At 39.4% G+C, this 15,953-nt stretch overlaps 1 long non-coding RNA gene across 1 annotated transcript in view; it reads right to left on the reverse strand.

Annotated features, from left to right (window-relative positions):
• Nucleotides 1–11,761: 11,761 nt before the first annotated feature.
• Nucleotides 11,762–15,953, reverse strand: part of LOC139594024 (uncharacterized) — a 105,465-nt gene continuing 101,273 nt past the window's right edge. Inside the window, exon 5 of the long non-coding RNA XR_011680490.1 lies at nucleotides 11,762–11,866. This is a non-coding gene — a long non-coding RNA (uncharacterized lncRNA). The remainder of the gene's footprint in view (nucleotides 11,867–15,953) is intronic.

Below are 15,953 nucleotides of genomic sequence, written 5' to 3' on the forward strand. Positions count from 1 at the left end.
CATCTGTTTGTATTGTCAACAGAAAAGTGACTAAAGGAACTGTTCGGTTTAGGTAATTTTTACTTTCTTAGTGTTTTTTTTCCAAACTCTCTCAGAAGGAGTAGTAGAGTATCTGTGTATTCAAGGGTTTAGAGGTGAATCATTGGTATAGATTAGAGATTGGTAAAGTGGTAGGAAATAAACCAAAGAATTGGTAGCATTCCAAAATGGCAAAGAATTAACTGAGGAGAGCCCATAATAAGACCAGTTGTTTAATAGTGTCTGGAAGTGAGGGAGAACATTTGCAAATTAGAATTTGCATATGGCACAGAAAGTGTTAGGTTAGCCAAGACTAGAGAACTCTTGAGGGACCAATACAATTTAGGCACTTGGGCAGCACAATGGCAGATGGGATTAAATGCTGACAAATACATATTGGAAAGGATAATTGGGTTAAAATATGATTACATCAGCTCCCTTAGCTGTTTAACAGTCTCATTTTTAAACACTTCCTTTGAAGTAGTTGGCAAAGACCCATTTGTTTCAGTTAGAGAAGACCCAGATCTCAGGTCTGAAATCTGAGTATAGCTCTGTAGCTTGTTTGGGAAAATTATACAGATAACAGGCTCTGCTGCTGCATTTTCTTTCAACCAGATGCAGATATTTTGCATATTTGCTGTGTGCTACCACAATTCTCCTCCTCTTTAGTCCCTGCAATATTATTATTGGGTTGCATGGCAGAGGCCACCCAGCCTTTCCTCACCCAAACAGCCACTGAGTGCAGTGCAGTCCTGGGAGCTCTGGGACTCCTTGTACTGCTGCCGTTCTGGTGCCAGCTGCTGTGAGCAGCCGTGCCCTGCTGCCCATGCTGGGGCCTGAGCCCAGCTTTGCAGGGCTTTGGGCAGCCCTGCCTGGCCAGCACACACCAGCTGATGCTGCAAAGGGCCAGGTCTGGGCAGCCTGTGTGCCAGACACACCACATGCTGGCTGTGTGATTTAAGGTAACTTTTGAGTTCACCCTGCAGGAGGAGAAAGAAAGTAGTGTTGAGCTTATTTCAGTTCTTCCCTCATTCAGGTGTTAGTGGTTTATTTGTCTTTTTGGTCTGTAGCAGTGAATCTGAATGCTGATGAAATACAAACAGGCCTGGCAATCAATTTGTGTTAATGTTTTGGATGCTGTCCCTGGACCACAAGTTTTGTTGTTGTTTCCAGCTTAGACAAATCAGCCAGTTATTAATTTTGATAGACTGTGACTTCAAGGGTATCCAAATCAGCTAACTACTGCAATATTTGTGTCTCCAAAGCTGGGATGCTGAACCAAAAAGATATCTAGGAAAGTTCTTCAAAATAGCTATTTCTATAAATGAAAGCAATTTTAGGTACTCTGCCATGCTCCTGCAGTTCCATTGACTGGGTATTCCCTAGTACAGTGCTTTGTCTGGGCATCTCCAAGGTTTGGAACCTCTGAAGAAATGGCTGTTCATAGAATCACTCTGCATGGGGCACCAAGGGACCCTGGATGGACAGACAGACAGAGGAATGAGACATTGGGGAGAGCAGCACTGTGGAAAGGGCCCTGGGGGTCCTGGTCCATGGCAAGTTGGACACGAGTCAGCAGCGCCCTGGCAGCCAGGAGGGACATCCCTGTCCTGGGGGCACCAGGGACAGCACAGCCAGCCGGGCAAGGGAGGGGTTGTCCTGCTCTGCTCTGGACTGGGACAGCCTCACCTTGAAGTAGTCCTGTGAAGGGCTTGGAGTTAGACTTAGATGATCCTTGTGGGTCCCTTCTGACTCAGCATATTATATGAGCTTATGATATTATCTTTTGGATCCTGAAATTATTTATTCACACTGTATAGCTCAGAAAGCATCCTCCTATTCTTGGACAAAGTCACAATTTCTTTTAGTCTATTTCCCCATTCTATTCCAGGAATTTGTATAATCATCTTGATGCATTTTCTCCCTTAGTTGTCACAATTTCCTATTTTTTTTTTTATTACTGCGATAACTTTCTTTGTCAAGTTTCCTTCTGGTCCAGCACTGCAATTCCTCCAGTCCCCACCAGCTTTTAGGCAGTGTCTGAAGTAGCCACGTCTGCCCACAGGCTCTGCAGCTGAGGTAATGAGCTCTGGCCTCTTCAGGCCAAGCAATGTCCCCACCACTTGTCCCACAGGAATGGGCTGGGGTTGCACCCTGGGGACTCCCATTCCCCAGCACATGGATTTAAAGCTGTTCCAACACCTGCCCTCACCTCCTCAGCTCATCCATAGTCCTCACCCCACCACTGGCACTGAGTCCAGACTGGCCCCCCACTCCAGTCCTCTCTCCCTTCTTGAGGAGCTTGGGAAGGATTAAGAGTGAGCAGCAGGCACATGGGAGGGAGGAAGGGGCCACTCCTGCTCACATATAAGCTGGTAAGCAGACTGAGAAGTACAGGTAGTGAAGATGGAGAGAGGGAGCAGTGGCTGCATCTGCTGTGCTCCATGGCTCTCTTTTGGCCCATTTCCACCCAGACCAGCCTGATGTCTTCCTGCTTGCCTCTAGATCCTCCTGAGACTCCTCTCCTCTCCTCTCTCCATTGTGCTGTTTGGCTAACCTTGGAGATCCTTCCTGCCCTAGAACTGCTCTGTTCCTCATTTCTGCTTGAATCCAGATGACCCCTTCAAGTCCTCTTCCCCTCTGGCCCCCTAAACTTCTAAACTCCCTTTGCCAGAAAATTGGACTGAGCCTCCATGGCCAAGACATTCTGAGCCAGCTCTGCACTTCTTGAGTTCTTCCCCAGTGAGTCTGGTAATGTCAAACAGATGTTTGAAGGAACTGGGAACTTTGCCCAATCCCGAGTGAAGTCAAACCCGGGCTTTTACATGAGTAATGTCCTTGGTGTCCAAAACTCAACTTGTCCCAGGCTCTGGCTATTCACCAGAATCATCTTCCTTTTCTCTAATGACCATTTCACATCTTGTGACTCACACATTTTTTTGTCAGGTGGAATAGGTGCCTGGCTTTAGGATGTGTTTCCTTTGGCCACAGGGTGTGTGAAGAAGCCAGATAGTGTCAGGCAGCAGGTAGGCTTTGCTGCCATGAAGTGACTGCAGTGCCTGCAGAACACTTGCAAGTGCAGTGGCAAGTCATGCCCAGCCATGCCTTTTGCTAAGAAACAGATAATTCTGCATGTTTACTAGAACTCAGTGGGACTTCTGAAAAGAATATATGGCATCCCAAGATTATGATAGTGTCACTCTGATTTTGCTTCTCTTCAAACTTCATTCTCTGTTGTTAACCAGCTTCTGTTTTAAGGATGAAAACACTATTTACAGTATTTACACATCCACTATGGCTGTGTTCATCACCTTTGTTCTTGATTTCTAGCTCATTCCATTCAGATTTGCCATAGGTTTGTCTCAATATGCATGAATGAGTTCAACTGAATTAACTGACTTGAAGCTTCACCCAGATATTTAGGAGGTTTAAGGGTGTCTAGAGAAGCTTTTTCTCTCCAATTTTCATGTTCACTCTCTCTGATTCTTGCTCAAATTTGTGATAACATGCACAAGAAAATGTGCATATTTAGCCTACATTTTAAAATTGTCATGCATATATAAATATGCAAACTTATACAAATAAAAATTTGGAGATTTCTCATTTCTGTGAGGAATGAAAGTCGACCAAAGACCTGAGAGAAACACTTAGAAGATTGGATAACTGAAATAAAGACCAAAATGTTACAAATGTAATCCATTTCTGGCCTTCAAAAATTTTGCTGAAAGGAAAAGCATATGCAGCATGACTGCTGGTGGTGGGTACAAAATTTCTACACTTACTATTTTTCATTTTTGCATCTCATTGTTTTCTGTTTTGGTTGCCCTTGCTGCTGGGGTTCCTATATCTGAGCAGTTATTCATTCCTTTCCATTGACATTTAATGTAACAAACTGTTTTCTTTAAGGGGTTGCTGTCAATCAAGCTGATACTTTATATAAAAAAATAGAAAAGGCTGACCTGTCTATAAAGATTACAAATTAAAAATACTTCCTTTTGTATCTATCCCTCTCCTGTCTGTTTTCTGTATTTTACAAAGCCCAGGCTGTGACACTGGAAAACACTGAGCCTGACTTCTTCCCACTTCCACTTTTATTTTCTTTTATTTTATGTACCCCTGCATAACAGTACTGTTAGTCTTCTTAATACTTGAGATGGAAGTTTCTATTAAAAGACATAAAATTACTGATTTGAGTTTTAATTTATATTCTGGATTTCATCCTAAGTTTTGTAAAACCCCCTTGCAGTTTGGAGGCCCCAGTCTAAGGGACAGTGGCCCTTTAACAATGGTGGAAGTTTCACAGACTTCCAACTTGGCTGCCTGACAGTTTATCCTCAATATAAATACACCACCTGGGAATGCTTGATTCAATGTTTCCTACATGATTGCTTTCTCATGTCAGTGCTCCATTCTTTTCCTGAGTGCAGTAGCCTTTCACTGCACTATTTTGGGGGACAGCAATAGCAGCCACCAGCACCTCAGACACTGAATCAGATGAAAATCATGGCAGCAGCATGAAATCTTCATGGTTTGCAGCAATTGTCATTAAGATCAGTAGCCTTGGGAGAAAAAGGAACTCACTGTGTGCAGAAAAAGGAAACAAATATGCTCCATCAGGAAAGGGATGGAGAGAATGCCCATTATTATGGGTATATATGAATAGTTGGAACTTCATGGAATTTAAATTTATGTGTAAAGTGTGTGTTTACATGTATTCTTAAACTGAAGTTTCTTGCAATTCGTTTCAAACAGGAGTTCCATAAATTCACATAAGAAATATTGAAGCAAGTTACATAAAATTGGTAGAAATTAGTTTTACTCTACATTTGAAACTAATATGTTCAAAGACTGAATTTCTTACTTGTTTTTTCTACGACTTATTTTTCTCCCATTTAACTAAAAAGTAGATTTTGTCACTAAGGTGGTATAGCAAAAGTGCAAGTTTCTGTTTGTAATCAGTCAATAAACAGACTTGTGACACAAAAAAAACCCCATTTCAAACATTTCAGTTGGTCATGCTGAGGTATATAACAAATGAAAAAGTAATATTAAAAGTAATATTTAACATTTTGTAAAAGGACACATGCCACACTTAACATTTGGGTTATTTATTTTTAATTAGTAGCTAAATTTGTTCACTTAAAAACACCCTTCTCTGTCGAGGCCTCTGGCAGCTCGTGTCCATACTGAGGGCACTGCTGCCTTTCATCAAACCTTCTCACAAATACCAGTGACATTTGGGTTGTCTTTTTTTAAAGTATCCGTGTATAATGTAGACAGGTGAGTTTTATTATTCAGTTTGTACATTAGTGCCATGTCCCTGGGCCTGTAAACAGCTTGTGAGGAAATACTGGGCCCTACCTAAATCAATGGAGTGCTGGACTAGAGCTTAAGTCTTCAATTAAACTAGAAAGTATGTAATAAGTAATTGCACAATAGATCGTGAACAAGGACTTCTCTCAGAAATTATTTTTTGTAAGTACACAAATCATGTAGCTCTTTCAGAACATTTAAAAAATTCCTGTACAAATCCATCTGTATCTTTAGGCACACAAGAATCTTTAAAAATCTCTCAAAAGTGCCATAAAAAACTTTCAACTGACTTTCACATTGGGTAACTTGTTTTCATTAGAATACACACATAGTTTGGTGCTTAGATTTTGCATATTTACCTTCTTTTTGATATGCAATATTTAAATAAATACAGATTTTGCATTTAGAGGACCATGACTTTGAGAAGGTTCTTAAGATATTTGGATAGCTGTCAAAAATTATGTTGACTTATTAATAACTAACATGTGGCTTAAGTATTTCTTTTTAGTCACATTCACATCATGCTTTCTACCTAATTGTTATTAATCTAAACATTATTCAACATAATAAAGCTTAATAAATTCTATCTCATACCCTGTAGTTTTTCCATTTTAATACAACTGTTTGTCATAGAGGAGAAACTTCAAATACCCTTTAATAGCTTTCTTTCATAAGAAAGCCCTCCAGTGCTTTTAAATACATTGCAAAATCTTTAATCCAATAAGAGAAATAATAAAATGTGCTATGCTGCTCCATGTCCACAGAAATAACCTTAACAATAAGGCATTTCTTAATGCCAGTGAAGGGATTCAGTGCAGAATTGGGACAGATTGCTAAACAGTGTAATATGGTGCTAATTCAAGTTTGCCTGTGTTCCATCCCTTTAGAAAACTGTAGATATACATCATCCTTTTTTTGTATGGTGTAGGAGTCAGCTTTGGCAAAGAGCATCAGTGTGTTGTGTCTGGACAGCTGGCTTTAAGAGCTGGTATGTTTGGAGCATGGGGATGAAAGAAGTTAAGTAAGGAAGGATTCATCAAACAGACTGAGAAATATCAACTGGTGAATCTGCTGAATTTTTAGACAAACCATCTTTCAATTTTATTCTACTTATGTATTAAGACTAATATTTATAATATTTTAAAATTCTGAGCCAACATTTTTTGCAGTTGACATAGTGAACTCTATCCTCTATTTGCATCCTTCTTTTCCTCCTTTCACTCCTCCCCCAACCTATTTAAAATCAATGCTATTTATTCTGTTATGCCAAAGAACCAGAAATATAATGGCACATTAAGGTCATAAGTAAGCACTGAGCTAGTAATAATCAATCCTTTAAGATCTCAGAAATGTCATTGTCTTCGGTTTAAACAAAATATGATGCATAAAAGTTTGTTTGGTTATTGAGTTGTCTGTTTGATGAACTGAGTGTTGCCCAGAACTCCAAGCATCTCCTATCCTCCTGTCTGCCTTGAGCAAAACCAAGCCCATCAGGAACCATTCCACACGAGTGTTTTCACATGCTGTGAGCATTTAGGCTCTCTCCACAGACACTCCTTCAGGAAGTCCTGTCACCTCTCTTGCAATAAAGACATTCACTCTCTGTCCTGTCTCAGTACAAGAGGTGCCTTCCTTCAAAGGTACCATCTTGGCTAAGGAGTCAGTTGTGGTAAAAGTTCAAGTGGCCTAGGAGATTTAAGACTGAAAGTACAGGAAATTGATCGAAGAAATCTGCAAAGATGTGTTGTTTGCATTGCAATGTTTAAATCTTCTGCTTTTTAAAATGAATAATTCATGTATCTAACAATTTTGTTCAAGTCTGAATGAACTGTAAAAGATGAAATGGTGGTAGCTATTTCTAAAGATGTCCTAAATAACCTAAGCAACAATTTTTCCTAAAAGGTTCTTGTGTTGAAAATATTATGACATATTTTCAAGGCTTTGGTTAGAGACATTAATGCTTCTTGAAAGTTTTCTTGAGGCTGCAGAAGTTACAGTAACAGAAAGGTATTCTTAGACATCCCAGCTGGAGTAGGAGCAGAAGTCACTCCAGTATGATGCCTTTTCAAATCTCTAGGCAGCCTTCTGACTCCTTCATATGTGTGTGACAACAGAGTGGTAAAAGGCTTCCCATATCTGTGGCTGTTACTATTTATTTTGATTTCTGTATTACTGTTCATCAACTGGTTTAAGAAGTTTCTGTTTATGACAAGGCTCTGTCCTTCATTCAGTCCTGCAGGGAAGGCTCTGTGCTCTCTCAGGTTTGCTAACCACAGGCAATAGAGTGAGGCAGTCAGCATTCCCTGGATGCTGACATGAGCTGCCTGGTGCTTTACCTTGGCTTTCCACTCCCTATCCCATTATCCATCTCAATGTACTTGGCTTCAGCAGTAGGGTGCCTCAATTCCTCACTGATAATGGGTAGTTGCTTTCCTAGAGAGAGCAAACACTGATAAAATGGGCACATATGGGAACAACTGTGCACACCCTGTCAGAGCCTCTGTTTGCTCTCATGCCTGATCACACAGGCTTGGCCAGAGCCTGCAGAAGGCAACAGTACTTCACCTGTGATTAATAAGCACTGGAGGCCATGGTTGCTACCAGGGCATCTTTGTCTGGGTTTTCACATAGATCACTGGATGGAAAGGCAGGTGCCCTGCCCCAAGCCAGCTGTCTCTGTCCTGTGGTCAGAAAACTGTCCCCTTCCATCTCAAGAGAAAAGAGGGAGTAAAGTCTGAAGTGGGTGCAAACAGGAAAATGAAGGATCTGCCCTTTAAATTCAGAGGTCATTTTTTGTTGTCTTTTACCTGATAGTGTAGAAAACTGGGCACAGAACTCAGTTTGCAAGCCAGATAACAAAGGATTTTCTGTAAACTAACAAGGTTAATTTTCAGAGCACTTTCTAACTCTCAAGTATGTGGAATTCAGTCTTGCACAATGCCATGAAGGGAGTCTTATTTTTGTTATGTAGGCTTAAAAATCAGTTCAACCATAAACAAAGAAATTAAATGTTAGGAATTATCCCTGACCTAGAAACCTGATCCTTCACCTTAAATCCCTTGCTTACCCCATGGACCACACCTGTTTCTCTTTGCCTTCCAATAAACACAGGTATAACAAAATATTCACTACAGCTGCACAGCATTTAACACTGCTGATGTTTCCATTACATGGGAGTACATGACTTTTTACTTTACATTTAATTAAATGTTTTTGTGGTTTTATTATGAGGTAATTTATCTGTTGGAAAACAACCTGAAATTGTATATGAAATCTTGGCCATATATTACCTTTTCTCAAGGACTATTTACATCTTATTTATAGCCTTTAATTTTATAGGTAATAACTATCTTCTTTAACAGTGAATTCACTTGGGACAGAGTTGTGTTATCAGATACACTATTAACTTCTTTTCACCTACTGTTTGCTGTCTTCATTTCTTTCTCACAATGAAAATAAGCAGTTTGTCTGTTTAAGCAGCTAGACTAATTATTTTCAGCTGCACATGAGATTGGTTTCATTTTTCCCAAATGGCCCAAAATTCACCAGAAATACTGTCTGTGCTATCTCTGCAATTTATTTCATTAAGCTTCACAAGTGCTGCTTTTAAATCTGGAGAGCAAGTCCTTTTCTCACCAGTTGTGTGAAGGCAAGTGCTAGTTTTCGTTGTCTAGAACTTTAACTAGCAAGAGACCAAATGAGAGATTTAATCCCCTGGGTTGTGGATCCTTCATCTTTTTCAGACACAGAATCCACTACAATTCTGCTCTCAAATATTTAACCATATCAACAAGTAACAGGAAATTTTGTTTAAAGTTGGGCCAAATTTAGCTTTGAACTAACTAATCCAGGAGAAAAGGTTGTGTTATACCTGAGCTGACCTTATTACTCTGTCATTAATCTGCTTTGTTATGCCTGAAGAAGCATGGGGGTCTCAGAACTGCTGGTAATCTTCTCTGCCATATGTGTGGTAATATCTGAACACAGCAGGATGAATTAACACTAGTCCCATCTTTGCTTTATTACTTGTAAATCAGCCCATTAATATCTGAATGCAGTTTGTTAGGATTAACATAGATGATATTTAAATTGCCACAGTGATTACTTCTTAAAAACTCTACTAACATGAATTTTGAAACTTAGAAATAAATTAGTTCTGGAAGTCAAAAAACCCTTCAAATGAAGCAAAAGGAAGACTAAAGAGTTATATCAATTGGAAGAAACAACTTGAAGCCAAGAATATGGAAAATATCTTTTGCTATAGTATATTTCAATCCCAAGAATTGGCTTGGGGGCTAGAGTACTTCTCAGTGAGGCAGCAGAGCAAATAAATCACTGCTCAGTTTGAATTAGTATAGTAAATTAATATTATGTAGCCTTTCCTTTTTTTTTAATAAACATGTGTTTTTGTCTGATTTACAAAGAAAACATTTTACAGTACTCGCCACCATGCTCTGATCTGGTTTATCCCCTTCATCTGTTTTCTACTGTGGGATTTCAGTCAGCTGCTTTTGAATTTGAGAGATGATTAATTTTTTCTGATTTTTACAGCTTCTTCTTTAAAAGAAATCCTATGACTGTCATAAAAGATCATGAGCAAAGATGACCCAGGGTGAGCAGTGATTGCCCATGGGCACAGACAGAGTCATAAAAAGATGCCTCCTCTGTAAAGGCAGCAACTTCTTTCTCTTGTAAAGATATGCCAAAGAAGCTATATACAAACAATATGTCTGTAATGTGATGAAAACTAAACAGAAAAATCCATCTGTTACATCATTAGAGCGACTGCATAGCACTAACATTTTTATTTGCCAAGGGCCTGCCAAAATTTTTTGGGTTTATTGAGCATTGCATATAAAAGTTTCTCAAACTTTTTCACTGTGATAGATTTTGTTACATTAATAAAAAGCAGCACTTTGGCACTGTGCAGGTTGATGGCTCTTTGCTTTTTTAATCGTGTCCCTGTTCGCAGGAGCAGGGCAGAGCCTTTGTAGTGAGGAGTGCTCTGTGAGAGCCCCGTGCTGGGAGGGTGGAGAGGAGGAGACGGGCAGGGGGGAGCTCCCTGTGACAGCCACCCTGCTCTGCTGCAGCACCCTGGGCGGGAGGGCAGCCACTCCTGCCCTGCCCAGCCTTGCTGGCCAAGGCTTTCATGTCCTCCTGCCTGCTGGGACCCGAAAGCCTCTCGAAAGCCTTGGCCAAGCATCAGGAGAATCTTAAGGCAGCTGCTGTTATAGAGGACTTGTAATTACCCAGTTTCTCAGGCCTGCCTTGAAGCCCTTGTGGGCCTAGTTTGGAAGGTCTCTCTATTAAAGCAAATCTTTAATTTAAATGCTGAAGATATCTTTAAGCAGTTTGTAGCAATCAGTTAGTTTCAATATCTATAACAGTGCCTCATTTTTTTTTATATACCTGCAGAGATTTTCTTAGAATTCAGATGGGATAGAAAAAGTGTGAAAGCAAAAAATGGCACAAAAATGGATGATCCTTTTTGCAGAGGGTCTTGCCTTGTAGAAAAGGCCCTGCCCTTCCATAGCCAGTTCAGCAGGCATCAACAGATAGGAAAGCATCTTGTTATTAACTCCTGCAGTGCTGCACCCTGAGAACAAAAGCTGTGAGAAACTTTGTTTCAGAACAGAGCCTTACTGTACCTTCACATTTCATTTTGTTTGCTTTTTGTGTTAAAAATAGCAATCTCCCAGTTGGAAAGCTACCAATGTCATGGTACTTGGCAATCAGATCTTAGCATTTATTTTATGTTCTTCCTAAAGATGGCAGTTTGTTATAGCAGCATGTTATATCACACCCTATCTTGGGGTGATTTGGGGATATTCATATAGGAATAAGTGCTCAAACAGCTTGTTATCTTTTGTACCAGTGCATGAAGAATGTAGTTGCTGGTAATCTCTGCAAGTACTAATCCAGCCTTATCCAGTTTAGTTTATAATATCCAAAAGCAGCACAGAAAATATAGCAAGATACACTAAAAGCGCTTTGTATTCACATTGACGTAAGGTAAGATTTATTTTAATGTGCTCATGCACTCTTAGAACCATGCATTTGCTATCATGTCATCCTATAATATGTCAGAGAAATAATGCTTCCAAGAGCAAGATGGCAGATTGTCAACTACTGATGATGGTGTTTCAGAGATGTAGCGTTTTTATGGATAGAATTACAAAAGAACAGCATTTATTGCCCATGGCAAGGAGCTCTATTAGGTATTGACAGCATAGTAAGTTAAACAGAAATTCTTGTGCTCTTACTAGAAACAGGAACATTAAGTTCACCCATTAGCAGGACTACTGTTACAAGCAGGCTCTGGGCAGAGGGTTACATTGATTGTTGTTCAGGACTATAAATTAAAACACCAAAAAGGATGATTCAGCTATTAAATGTTAACTAGAAAGTGTTACTCTGTTTCACTTACCCTACAGTGGGGCCTGCAGTTGGGTCTGTGGGAGGAAAGGCCAGCGTACTCAGCTGAAGAAAAGGCTCAGGCCAAGCTCAGAGCAGCCAAACCCAACTTGAAGAGGAGCTACAAAAGACAGCAGGGTCAGGCTGTTTGTTGTGGTGGCAAGCAGTGTAACAAGGGGCAGCTTGGGAGGTTTTCGTTCTATTTTCTGCCTTTTACATAAGTCTTCACCAAAAAATAAGAACTACAACTCAGACACAACCTCTTTTACCAAAAAACCAAGAGAAAAATTATTTCAACTGCTGTAAACTGGCACTTTTTAGTGGTTATGAAAATATTACAGTCACACATGCTGGGTTTTCAAGTGGGACCAATATTGCTGTCAAGATATTGACAATCTGTTGTTTGAGGTGGACTGCCTCCTGACAGAGGTACAGACATAGCAGCTTGGAGCAATGCAGAGATAATTTATTTTTAAAAAAATCAGACAGGAGGTTGCATAAGAAAGTGTCATTGCTTGCATTGATGTCAGTCTTCTATAAACAAAAAATTAAGATTTTTATAGTACTTTCTATAGTAAGAGAGATTGGGAGTCTGTTCCTTTTATCATTTGGTTGATGATTACAAGAGCATCTTATCTGTCATAACAATTTTTTGGAGACATTTGGTGTGTTTTCCCCACTGCAAGTATCTACAAAACTTAAAATAGATATAGGTATTAATCCTGAAGTGCAGGGTGCCTGCAGCTCTCAGAATTGTCACTCCCTATAGGTCTGGCAGTCTGACAGCTGCCAGACCTATGTGTGCAATTTATTGCTTTTGCATTGTTGGATGGATCCACAGAGCTTAGACTTAAACCCAGGATTCATAGGCCCCCCATTTCATTCTTCATGTGCTCAATTCTGTGTTGTGGTGCTCACATTTTATAAGTCCTTGATATAGATAGTATATTTTACTCTACATGCTGCTGTCATTTATGAGCACAAAATAATCTTAAATATTCTTAAATGAACCAGTTGAAGTTAATAAAAGACAGCAAAACACAAGAAAACTTCTGAATAATATGAATTTGAGGGATTCTTATAGATCTTTTTTCTATCCAGCACCTTCTCCTCTGTTTTCACATGGCTTTGCCTCATTGAGACTAATAAGCAGAACCTGTCTTGCTCCCCCCTCCATAATATAATTAAATATATTTTTCTGAGTTTATATGCCAGTCCCCCTAGCTCAGAGTAGACCCTTCCAGGTCAGTGCTACAAGCCCACCAGTTCTGCCTGTCCCCAAGAATAGAGATTCTTCAGGAAGTCCCTTCCACCATTTGACATCTGTCATGGTAAAGATTTTATTTTCCTAGTACCTGCTGAGGATTCATCTACTGTCACTTGTGTCCATTACTGGTTTTTCTATCATCCAGCACCTGTGAGGAGAGTCTGGTTCCATCTTTACTGCACCCTCCCTTGGGGAGCTGCAGCCAATGGTAGGGTTCTCCCAGAGTCTTCTCTTCTTTGAGCTGCACAAACCCAATTTTCAGCCTCTCCTGCCTCATCACATTTTCCAGCCCCTCACCATCTTCTCCACTGGACTCTCACTGGAATGTGAATCTCTCCTTTACGGGGCAAACCACCTCTGGATGCCATTCACCAGATACTGTTTCCCAAGTGCCAGAGAGAGGGGAATAATCACTTTCCTTCCCCTTCTGACTTCACTCTTGTAAATACAGGTCCTATGTGGCTGCCCCCCTTCACTGGCAGGATGTGCTGATATGTAGCAATCGGCTCTAACTGAGTGTAAAATCTGAGTGTGGATAACACAGGTTCTTTCTGAGCTGAGCACGTGCTGAACCAGGAGGCTTCCATGGAATTTAGAGGTAAATACATTCAGAATCCACATGGCAAAATGCTTATTTATTTCCCAAGAAATATAAATTTGCAAAGGTTTTCTGGACAATGTTTCAGAGGGAAAGGACACAAAGATGGTTCAGGAAACAATCAAAAGCTTGCTGTAGGTTGGAGGTAAGATATCTTTACCTAAATCCTCTACATAAGAAAATGCAGAGCATCAGTGCCAATGTCCTAACTGAACTCCTATCTGAAGCATGTTGTGTACTAAAATATTCATATTTGGTGAAAAAGAAGAAATAAAAATTTCCCAAACAGTTTTCCTCATCATTATTTGGTTCCATGAAACAGGCTCATCACTTGCAAAATAAATTGTGCTGCATTCATTTCATGACCAAAGGACAAAGATAAGGGTAAAGCATCATATCTTTCTTCATTCGTTCCACTCTTATCCCAACAGAATTCTGCACTTGGAACTTGGCAGACAAATGTCAATTATTCTGCTTGCCCTCTTATGCCACCATTTAAATCACTGATGTCTTGGTGCAGAAGCTTTTATGCAAGTTGTTCCTTAGAAGACAAGAATGGCAGTTTAGGTAGCTGAGAGTGGGGTGCCCTGGGCTCACCCCTGCTGCCACTGCAGCTGAGCATGCGTTGGCCAGGAGTCCTGCTTGTACCCCTGGCCTTGGTGAGTCACAATCCCAGGCTCAGAGCACATTTGTCTTCAGCTCTCAAAAGGTTAATTTAATGAAAACTTGAGCTGGTAGCATTTGCTAATGTGTAGCCATTACAGCATGTCTGCTCTGAAATACAAGGCAAAAAAAAAAATAAAACAAAACCAAAGAGAATTCAAAAGCCACAATTGTGTCAATCACAGTGTAAAAATAAGGTCAATAATTTGAGTAACTGAACTGCCTAAAACAAAGCACAGTAAATAGAAAAGTAAGCCAATAAATCTTCTGATATTTGGGTTATTCTGCATAAAAATCCCAAAGTGAAAAGGGCATTATCTTCTATAAATGGTATAACACATATCCACAATTTTATGCCTTGTTAAGAAAAATGCTTCTATGATATTTATATATGAACTCATAATATATGATGTATTTTATGCTTTCCCATTAGAAGTCATTAAAAGAAATTTGCATCTCTGTCTCATGAGTTGACCTAATTCTAGGAGGAATTTTTTAGATTATACGCCAGAGTTTTGGTTTCAAGTCCCACCAACCTCCCACTGAAACAACTACTAAAAATGCCAAAAACAAACCAAACAAACAAGATAATGATGTGCTATTTTTTATTTAGCCTGCATGCCTCCTGATGAGGTGAATATAAATATGTTCCTCCCACCTCTTCTTTTGTATGTACCCTGAGGCTCTTTTAAAGAGCAATTTTCTCTCTGCGGCAAAATAGTGAGGATGAAGTTAAGATTTGTGTTCAAGAGGTGTCTATAGCTCTCAGGTAGCAAGATTGAAGTATTGATGGTTCAAAAGTCTCTTCTCAATATATAATTTTCAAATTTAGATTTTTTTTTAATTGAACATCTGTTTTGTGTACTGGGTATTTGGATTGAATTTGTTGTAGGTTTCATTTAGAAGAGATTATACAAAATTCCAGCATTTGTAAAAAGAAAGAATCTGTATTCTCATTTGCACACTCATTGTTTTTAAAAAGATAGTCTAATGGCTCTAAAAATGGATACATCTCAGATAAAGGCAAGTTGTCTTTATTTCCAGAGTATTCAAATGAAGAGTTAAATGAGAGTGCCATTATTTGACATGGAGCTACTGCCGTTTTGGAGTTTCTGACAAGGTTGGTAACATCATTTGCTCTACGCTGCCATGTGCTTTCTAGTTCATTGGAACCATTTTAGCAATTAGAGCATGATTTATTCTCTAACAAATGTCTGAAATCCATTGTTAATGTCCCTTAGAGAACTTATTTCTAAATTATCAAAACTGCAAAATTATTTTAGCTATTGGCCGATTTATTACATTGCAGATTTCTGAGTTACTCCATTGTGCTGTTATAAAGATTATTCTATCTGTATTTTTGGCTATACTTGTTCATTCATATTCTTGGATCACACCAAAACACTCATCTTTGTCAATATTCATTAGTGCTTTTCTGCTGAGAAACCTACTCTTCTGGCATCTTCCTTCAGTGGAATTTTTTTTTTAAGGTATGATAAGGAATTCCAGAAAGAAAAGCCTTCCATACATGTAAATTATATGTATATATTTATATGAAGATTATAATGATGGCAGTCCATCTGTGCAATGTGCTTTCACTGGGGATAATCAGAAGGGGAAAATTGATATTTCTCATCTAGTTTATAAGACTTTTTACATTATTCAGTGAAGTTGATACAG

This window comes from Agelaius tricolor, unplaced genomic scaffold (assembly GCF_023055355.1).
Source record: "Agelaius tricolor isolate 1412-34295 unplaced genomic scaffold, bAgeTri1.0.p SCAF_11, whole genome shotgun sequence".
Classification (NCBI taxonomy): Eukaryota; Metazoa; Chordata; class Aves; order Passeriformes; family Icteridae; genus Agelaius; species Agelaius tricolor.